Below are 11,011 nucleotides of genomic sequence, written 5' to 3'. Positions count from 1 at the left end.
TATTCTTCCAGTTCCTGTAAATGTTATCACCAGCAAAAGGAAACCGAGGAAGATAGGAAACTTAAAAAAATGCCTACAAATGATCTTCTCAACTCCCCATTGCTTACAGATATCAAGGTCCTATAGTGAGCAAAGATTGGATTAGGAGCTTTTAGATAAAACAAGTGGCATATGCTCCCTTTAGAACATAGCTTTTTTCTACAAATGAACATTTCGGTCTTGCAATGAAGTCTTTTCTGAGTATTTTTTCACCTACAGTCATCTTGAATGAGTAAGGAGAGCCACAGAGACATCTGGGGACAGTAGGAAAAGTAAGATCCATGAGCCCAGAACTGAGGACAAATTCTATTCTTCTACTTGCTAGTTTAATGACCTTGGGTCACTGACGACCTTGGGCGAGCCCCTTTTAATCACTTCCACCCTGTTTTCCTCATCTGTAAAATGAGATTCATAATTCCTCCTTTAAGAATTTTAGTGAGGAGTACATAGTTTATTGCTGGTGAAAATACTTGGTACACCATTTGGCACAGAATCGTTTTTTCAAATTTTTGTTGTTGTTCTGCCTACTCATGAGGCTTTTCTTTTTTATATATTTTTACATCATTTTTCATTTTTGCACAATGTATGCATTTTCATCATGGTTATAGTCCCTGTACAATTCCCACCTCCCTCCCTACCACCCTATATGGTTTATTCTTTCACTTGCCTCTAGTGAAAGCTCAGAAAAATGGAACATGAGATTTTGCTCACAGGCTTTTCTTGTTTTAAACCAATTACCCTTAAACCTACACTGCATAAGAAAGAATCCTTATTGAAAGCCTCAATCATTGGCAATATAAGCTTCTGCCTAAAAGCTCTATATTAAGGGATTAATTCTTTAAAAACCCTAACTGTGAAATTAATGATCACCTTCCAAACAGGGGTAACGTGAACTAATCCTACACTTCACATTCAATACGTACATCACACTCCTGGAATTATTCACTGGATCCCACACCTACATGTATAAGCAGAAACTTAATGTCAAGTAATATTATTCAGGAGCACAAGTCAACCTACAGGTGTGTTTGCCATCATTCCCTTGTGAGCCTAACCCATCATTTATGGAAAATGACAAGCTACCAATCATCCTTTTTTAAAATTTTTGCAGCTAATGTCAATGGGGCCATTAGTACACAGAATGCTCACAACATCCTCATTTAGAAATGGAGAAATTGTTCTGATTCTTGCTCTGATTCACCTTCCACTATCCGTTATGTCATATCCCTAAGCACCTCTGTGAGCAGCCTTAAATCCTTTTTACTAATTCAGAGGCAGAGGACTGAACAGCATAGGACAGTGGAAATTGTGGGTTGGCACTCAATGTCCATTTCTCCCTTCTGGTAGTGAAGTACTTTTTTCAAATTGCCATGCATTACTCCACCAGGAAATCAACTCAGTGGGTCAAGCCCAGCATTTCTTAGTGGAGCGGACTAGCCTAGGGCAGCAGGGCATTGCACAGCAGAGACGAGAATAGATGCCATCACACTGTCATATGAATCTTTTATTTAGGGTACACATGAATGTAAGTGTGTGTGTGTGTGTGTGTGCATCAAATGGATTTTACAGTGGACTATGTCCAAAGAATAGAAAATATGGTTCTAGTATGCCCTTCAGTACATCTGACATTGGAAAGCTAAATACAAAGTTTCCCAGAATCCCTTGAGAAAAAGATCCTGGTATCATTTGAGTTTGCCCAGCCGTGAGATCTGGAAGATGGCAGTGTTCACCCTCTTTTGCCAAAGCTGTTTTTGTTGGTGTGCACGGAGTGGACACTTTCGGTCTTCTGTGGCATCGTTAGCTGCAGACCCAGCATTCAATCACTAGATGCTTGGGCACTGAGAGGCAGGGCACAAAGCATCTCCTGGTAACAGGGGAGGGGGCACCCAGAAAGTGCTGACTTTCAGATGCTGGTGATGTCCATGAGTTTGGACCCACTGGCTTTCTGATTGTAGATGTAGTAGTTCCCACGTGGCAGTTCCCACATGGTTCAGTTCTGCAGTTTTATTTACCTTTGGGAATTGCTAATCTCGTCTATTTTTCAGATCACATATGATTCTACAAGTCACTTAACATCTTATAATAAATCTATTTTAGCTTAATTACTTGGAGTAGTGTCTATTCTGTTTTCTGCCTTGAGAAGAAATGAAGAAATGAACTATTTTCTTGGTACTCAGCATTATGCTGGAACTTAGTTAAGAATCTCTATAGGGAATTCTGAGAAGATGCAGAAAACTAAGTCATTTATAAGGCATAGACTTTTTTTGGTTCTAGTTTCATTTTTTGTAGGTCCTATACCACCAAGTTATCAATAAATATTTCTTGATGGATTGATAAAAACACAGGGCGGAAAATATCAAAATGACAGTTATCTTCATAACTAGGTGCAAAGAGAATGAGTGAATCTATCTTAGGTTGGATCTCCTGGAAAGACTCTAAGATGGGACCATGAATGCAAGGGTCTGGCTGAAGTGCATGCTTAGGGCAATGCTTATAAGTACAGGAGCAGGACTGGGCAGAGGGAGAAGCTGCACTGTGATGTGGTTAACCAGGAACTGCATGAGAGCTACTCTGGGGAAGGAGCTATACCCCAACATCTGTTCAGAACCCAGAGGAGTCTTCATCACATCCTGAAAGCCTCGTGAAGACATTCCACATAGGAAATGAGAAACGGTAAAGTGTTGGGATGTAAGTGACTTTAAGCATGCTAGTAATGATAAGATGCATTTTCTACCTGCCAATACACCCAGCTGCATGTTTTTCAAGCAGAATTTGTGAGTCTGGACCCAGAGATCATGAGTATAAGTTGTTGCGCCCCCATCTTCAATTTCTAGATTAACAGTAGATCCAATCTCTCCACTTTCATTTACTGGCCATTACTACTTTGAGTGGTGGTTTGTTTTTTGTTTTTTGTTTTTTTTAATGCCACTCTTCCAACTTTCTGCTAGGTCAAGAATTAACCACAAGATTTCCTAAAAGACTGTGGGAGGGGAAAGTTTGTAAAATGGAAAACTCGTGGGACCAGGACTCAGGAAACTTTAAGCCTATTCTCAGTTCTCATATATACACACACACACACACATATAAAACATATATATGATATTTTAAATATTAGTCAACTGCCCACTTCATAATTATTTATGCAAATCATTACATACTGAGAACCCATCCAAATCTGTGCACATACTGAAGTGTATGTACAGACACGAGCCAACCAGACTGACCACTCAAAGTCCATTCCATTAATTGATTCAATCGGACCTTCAGCAAACGCTCACTGAATATCAACTACGGGCCACACACAAAACAATCACTGTAGAAGGCAGCTTAGTTGCAAGTGAATACTGTGGACCGTGAAGTTAAGATTAGCTTAGATTTCAATCCCAGCCTAAGTGGCTAACACCTTTACTCCTCTGAGTTCTTGGCATTTCTTTATCCGTGGAAGAAGACATTCCCTTAAGGGACAGCTGTAAATAAATGCCGGTGTAGTTATACACAAGACACTGTGAACATGAGGAGGGAGAAGGCAGGGGGTTGAGTAGACAGGACTTTGTGATTTACCAAATGTGGGAGCGAGGAAGAGGGAGGTGTCCCCATGCCTTCCCAACCTCCTGATCTGGCCATCTGGGCAGATGCCAGGCCCCTCACTGGGGAAGCGAGCCCAGGAGGTAGGAGAAGATGGTGGAGGCTGAGAGCACAGATTCAATGTGGCACATGGAGTCTGAGAAGCCTGGAGGCTACAGGGACTCACGGAGCACTTGTCATAACCATGTGCACCTTGTGGATGTCTACTCATTGAAACCTTGCGAGGACTCCATGAGGAAAACACTCTGGTTGTTCCTATTACTGTCATGAAGCACGATAAGGTTCAAAGATGTCAGTGAACTAACCCAAGTCACTCAGCAGAACCTGTATTGGAATCTAAGTCTTTTTGCCCAAATCCTACATGCATCCAGACCAAACATTGTCTACGCTGGTGTGAAGGGAGGACAAGGTTTCTGATGAAGAGAGATAAAAGAGTGGCTCCTTCCTTACGTGGATGATGAACAAAGCATGAGAACAGGTAGAACTAGTTTGTGATCTTTGCCACAAAGACATTAGCTGGCATATATTATTTCCTAAGCACCAGGATTGTTCCTACATGCTTCACAAAATTCAGTCCTTAGAGAAATCTTATTAAGTCGCATATTAACTTCCTAGCACTGCATTCACAAAGTTCCACAAAGGAATGATTTAAGCAACAGAAAGGTATCACCTCATAGTTCTGGAGGCCAGAAGTCTGAGGTCAAAGTGTTGGCCGGTTGTTTCCTTCTAAAACTTGTGGAGAACAACCTGTTCCATAGCTCTCTCCTACCTTCCGATGTTTTGCTGGCAACCTTTGACAGCCCTTGGCAATCTCTGCTTCATCTTTACATGATGTTCTCCCAGAATGTCTTACTCTGTGTCCAAATGTCCCCTTTTTGTAGGATATCCATCCTATTGTATTAAGGCCTACCCTGCTAACCTCATCTTAACTTGATCATTTGTAAATACCCTATTTCAAAATGAGGTCACACTCACAGGTACTATGAGTCATCTTTGGGGGGTACACAACTCAATCGATCACAGGCAGGTATTATCACCTTCATTTTTCAGATGAAGAAACTGACGCACAAGGAGATACTGTGTTACTGGCAGACTGGTGCACTGGAGAGTGCACGGAGTGTGAAGAAAGGAGGCTGAGCACAGATACCCCCTGGAGCATTTACATCCAAGAGACAGACAGGAGCTCCCTCTCCTGTGACCACAGTAGACTGGACTAGAAGTGGGTGCTGGGAGACCAATGGGTGTCAGATCCAAGGGAGACAGGCTTATCAATGACCTACAAGTGGCGTGGTCTAAACATGTTCTTCAACACAGCATCTCACATGCAAGAGTGACTCATTCAACCAATTGGCTTCTCTCTGGAGAAGGATCAGAAAAAGTAAGCACAGTTAATGGTGAGAGCAGAAATAGAAAGACACATAGAAAACCCAGGAAGTATTTGAAAATAGATCAGGGAGAGCCCAGAACAAACAGCAGAAGCAGCAGAGTGAAGAGTTGCCACAGTATCCGCTGCAGCAGCAGAAGCAGAAACAGAGAGAAGTTGAGTGTTCGGGGCATCAAAGGAAACCTGCATTTGTGGAGCAGGTTAGAAGATCCAGCCCCAAGTGCCCCCCTGCACCCTGCTTTCGGCATTCCAGTTCTTGAACGATCCATTACTCCAGTTTCCAAGATGTATGACCTTCACAGAGGGCAAGATTCCTGCCCCCACTTACCCCCACCTACCCTTACATTCATCTCTCATTTCATCTTTGTTTCTTACACTCTTCAATACTCAAACTCAAAGTACCCAGCGAGGCAGGAAAATAGAGTTGAATGTCACATCATAGAAGGAAAGAGAGTGTTTTAAGAAGGAAATGATCGATTGTATCAAGTGTTACTGAAAGATCAAGTAAGATGAGCACTTTAAAAGTAATGGAGATTTGATAAAAAATGTGTGAGAGCTGGGTGAGTGGAGACAGCAGGCAGCTTGCAAGCTGATGACCTGTGGGGAGGGAGGGGGGAGACTAGAAAACAGCAAGAGAAACCACATGTTCAAGCGGTTCGGCTGGGAAGAGAAAGAGACAAGGCTCTAAGTCGTGGAGCAGAAGGAGTGATTGCTTCTTAAGGCGGGAGAGGTTTGATGTAAATAAGGCACTAATGAAGGTCAGGTTGAAAGCACTGGAGAGGGAGGGAAACAAGCGGTGGGAGCAAGTTGCTGAGGAGAAACATGGTTAGGGAGAGGAAATAACCTGAGCCAGGAAGAGGGAAAGAAGCGAGGATTGGTGTGGATACTTATCAAGCGATACCAGGACCTGATATTGCGGGTATTTCCTGTAATTGCTCTATTTTCTGGGTGATTATCTGCTGATAGTCAAGAGAATAAGAGACTTGAGGGAGGGAAGAATATTTGCAATAGTCTTTTGGGAAAATGGTAGAGATTAACCAGTAAAACAATGAAGAGTTACCAATTACTCAAGCGCGATCAAGGGTCATGAATCTGACATGCCACTTAACTGTGATTTTATGTGATTTCCTCTAGGCTCATTCCAGGCAGAGGAAAAGCAGCAGAGACATTAGTCGTTGGGGTTCATTCCAAGTTTAGAACAAAAAGACAGGGAAATAAGAAATTGAAGGTGTTAGGAAGGGAATGATTGAAGAAATGAACCATAATATCTAGGCTGGTACCAGATTGGCAAGGCTAGTAAAGAGAAAATAGGAGATGTCCAAGAAAAGAAGATCAGGTTCTTCGCTCAGATTTCTTCCAGGGAAGTCAAAGGGAGAGAGTTTATTTCTTCCCACTTGTGAATTATAAAGACCTTGTAGCTGCCTGTGACCATCCATCCTGGCAGCATGGAGGACCCTGTCACAAGTAGAAAGTGAGACCAACAAGTAAGTCAAGCAGAAATGAAAGATTGATAGAAGCTAGGAGTCCAGGTAACAATTTTGAATCCCTAGATCTGGCCACACTCAATCTTTCAAACGAGTGTCCCAAATCCTCACCTTGACTTACGGTAGTCTTAGTTGCATTTCTATAAACTACACCTTGGATATAAGTGGATAAAACAAAAGGAAGTAAAGATATGAAAGCTGAGGTCAAGACACTAAAGCTATAAGGACTGCAGACATTTGCCTTGAGAGCATTAAAGTCATCCAAAATGAAGACAGTACTTCATGGGGTTGAAGAAGACATTGATGCCTTTGCAAGTCTTATACAGGAAGAACAGATAGGTATTCTAGGTATCCACACAGGTATCCATAATGAAGACCAGAAGAAAGTTGTATCTGTTAGCAGGGGGCACCAGCAAGTGCTGGTGAAGGAATAATAGCATGCAGGGTGCTTAGGGGAAGAGAAGCATCCAGATCCCACCTGCTTAGGAGAACCTAAAGCTTTGCAATCATGCAGTGCTTGCCACTGCATACCATGGCTGGAGTCTCCCCAGTCAAAGGTTCTGTAATCATAAAAAGTTTTTCCAGTTAAAATTGGATCTATTCCTGAGTCCAGAGTATTGTTACAGTATCACTAATACAGACATTCTGTAACAGCATCTCAGTCCAACACTCCTTGACCTTGAGTCACTTGCTGTTCATCATATATAGAAATTTCCATAGATCAGGTTTAATTATTTCCTGAGATATTTTACGCATATATTTAAATGTCTCAATGACAGAGTAACAACCTCAGTAGCAATTATCACTCAAGTGTATTTGGTAGAAGTCATTGTTAAAGCGGTCACTGAGCAACATGGCGCAGTGTCCTCCTGGACTTTGGCGGCTACTTCATGGGTCCCTGGGCCGGAATCACAAAGAATACTTTGAGGTGGGAAAAAAATCTCAGAAAATTTGTCATTTTTGTAAGATTATGATCTTCTGACTATTTCTCCAAGCCACCCAGATACATATCCCACCTAAACAGAAAGGCATCTTCAAAAATTTTTCACAGATACCGCAAGAAATCATGAAGTGAAGGTCATCCGACCTTTACAGATGCAAACAGATGTTTAAATCTTGCCACTTGACCAAAGAATGAAAATCTCAACCAAAAAAAAAAAGTTTCAGAGAGATTAGAGCATAAAGCAAGACATGTCAGTAAACTCTCAAATTGTATACTTCTTGTATTGCATGAATATGGTCATTTAAAATAAAATTCAGTATTTTTATGAGAAAAAAGAAGTCATTGTTAAATATTTTAAGACTCTACTTAGAAATCACATCAACCTAGTACATTTTATTGTACTACATAAAATATACATGGATATTATAAAAGACAATATCTAACATAAAAATGTGCAGCTGGCCTGCCATCTCTGAAATGAATGTGTATACAGAAAGCCATGAACCAACTGGCATCTTAATAAGCAGAGAAATGGCTTTAATGGGGGATTTTCATTTGTCCAAATGGCACATCATTAATATGCACATGGATCAATTACATGAGCTTATTTTTATTTTTCTCATTCCATAGACTCTACCAGAAATCCTTAAGGGTTGTATTAAGCATTTTTAATATTTCTATACGTATTAAAGATTATTGTGTATTATGTTTGAGCCCTAGAGTGGAACCATCATAGAAACATATTTGGATAAATAAAATGCAATTTTGTATCATTAAGAAAAGAACAGTGCTAAGCCCTGTGAACCATTTTAGTCTCTTACAGGAATTCAGAAATATAATTAATGATAAGCAAAAATGAAAAAATAGTATTCTAACACATTATTAACAAACAAGAATGTGCAGAAATGAGAACCCTTCTGTAGTGTTGGCAGACATGTAAAAATGTTTTCTGTTGTGAAGGTTTCTCAAAAAAAAAATAAAAATATGAATAGCAATACCAGCTCTGAAAAAACACCCAAAAGAATTGACAGGTCTGAAGAGATATGTGTACACCCATAGTCATAGCAGCATCGTTCCCAATAACTAAAACATTGAAGCAATCCAAGTATCTGTTAATGAATGGATTGATTAATGGATAAGCAAAATGTGGTATACACATACCATGGAATATTATACAGCCTTAAAAAGGAAAAATGCTTCAATATGGATGAACTTTGAGGACTTTACACTAAGTAAAATAAGCCAATCACCAAAAGAAGGCCAATACCATACAAGTCCACTTACATAAAGTACTCAAGTCATAAAAACAGAAAAAATAATGTTGGTTGTCAGGGGTTAGATGAAGGGGGGAATGGGGAATTATTTCTTAATAGGCTTTGAGCTTTTAGAGTACAAGATGAAAGAGTTATGGGATGGATGCTGGTGATATCTGCACAACACTGTGAATGTACTAAAAACCACTGAACTGTCCTTAAAAATGACTAGGATGGTGCCTCCCTGGTGGTGCAAAGGGTTAAGCACTGCACTATAAAGCTGTCCGCAGCCTCTGCAGCATGAGTTTGATCCCTGGCCGGGGAACTGACCTACATGGCACTGCAGACCTCTCCTGTCTCCCTACTACTCCCCTCAGCAGTGTATTTCGTCAGTCTGCCTGTTCTGTTCCCCACTCTGTCTCTGGTGAATCCTCTCACCCCCCGCACCTCTGGCCTGTACCCAGCTCTTGTATGCATAAATAAATAAATAAATATTTTTTTTTAAAAAAAAAGAATTCCATAAAGCTTTAAAAAAAAAGACTAGGATGGTAAATTTCATACTCTGTGTATTTTAACTCGAAATAAAAGATGCTGCTAAACATACCTTTGAATAACATAGAAAATAACTTCACAAAAAAAAAATAAAACTGACTGAAGATCATATTTAGAAAATAAAAGCAAAGTGAAAGTAAAAACATAATCCTCCCTCCCTGGGACCCTCCACTACTGACTGCTTTTCTGGGGCCTGTGTGAAGCAGAGACCCCAACAAACACCTCCTCCACTCAGGGGGTGGTGGGTGCAGCCAGGCAGTCCCTGCACCTCTGCAGCAGCGAGGGGACCAGAGAGACTGCAGGCCTTGCCCGGGGAAGATGAGGCTACCTCTCCTGTCTGCTGCAGACTTTGCTGTGGTCTCTGTCCGGGCTGTGCAGGTGTGTTTCCTCCCCTGGAAAATGCTACTTTTTATTCCCTACTGTTCTTGCACAGGAAGGTGCACGCAAGCAGAGGTGACTCCACCGCAGCTTGGTGACTCTCCCACTGGGTGTCTTCTCGCTCAACCTGTGCATGTCAACCTGCACCTATATTCATTTCCTTCCTTCTAGAGTTTTCTATCTCTGGGCCTCCCTTGTGGCACAAGGGGTTAAGTCTCAGCACTATGAAGCTATGAGCAGCCACTGCAGCATGAGTTCAATCTCCGGCCAGGGAGCTACCCACATGGCACAGCAGACCTCTCCTGTCTCACCCACTGCTCTCCTCAGCCGTGGATTTTAGTGCATCTGCCTGCTCTGCTCCCTACTCTGTCTCTGGTGGATCCTGTCACCTCCCACCCCTCTGGCTTCACCCCAGTTCTTGTATGCATAAATTGAAAAATAAACCTTTAGATTTTTCAATGTCTCTTAGTGTCTGAGTATAATCTTATTTCCTCTTCTCCTTTAATGAGACGCCGATGCTTTGTGCAGGGACTACAAAAAGATTCCCACCACGTGTTGGTGGTGGATGGAGCATGGTGACATACCTCTGAAGAGGTGTGAGTCTATCCCCCGAAACACACATGGTGCTGAGCACCAATGTTACCTCAATAATAAAAATATATATACACACAAAGAAAATAAGGACTAATAATTTTTTTTAATTCCATGTTACAGAACTAAGAGTTTCACTTTAAAGAATAATGTGTTTTTCTCAGTGAACTTAAGGAAATGGTTTCTGGAAAAGTATTTGTGAACCACACATTTAAATGTAAGGCAGGAAGTGATAATAATTCTTAGAAAAAAATCCCTCCCCTAACGAAGGCCCCTGACTGTGTGTGCATCTGAGATACTGGTGAATGAGAGTGTGGAGGGTGTCTTTTCTTACAAGAGTCACATCAAAGCTTTCACTTTTAAAGTACTGAGATCAGGGCCTCCCTGGTGGCGCAGTGGGCTGAGTGCTGTGAAGATGTCCACAGCCTCTGCAGTGCTGGTTCGATCCCTGGCCGGCCAGGGAGTGGCCCACATGGCACGGCAGACCTCTCCTGTCTCCCCGCTGCTCCCCTCAGCAGTGGATTTCAGTGCATCTGCCTGCTCTGCTCCCCACTCTGTCTCTGGTGGATCCTCTCACACCCCACACCTCTGCCCTGTATCCCAGTTCTTGTATAAATAAATAAATCTTTAAAATAAATGAATGAATGAATGAATAAATAAATAAAGTACTGAGGTCAGATCAGTTCAGGCATTAAAAGTTCCTACTAGTGCAAGATGGTAGCAAAGTTTACACCAGGTAAGTGTCGTCCAGGATCTCAGACCTATGTGTGTTTTATTCAAATAATTAGGTGTGCTGCTTTTT

The sequence above is a fragment of the Talpa europaea genome (genome assembly GCF_964194135.1).
Source record: "Talpa europaea genome assembly, chromosome: 2".
Lineage (NCBI taxonomy): Eukaryota > Metazoa > Chordata > Mammalia > Eulipotyphla > Talpidae > Talpa > Talpa europaea.
This window is presented reverse-complemented; position numbering follows the sequence as displayed.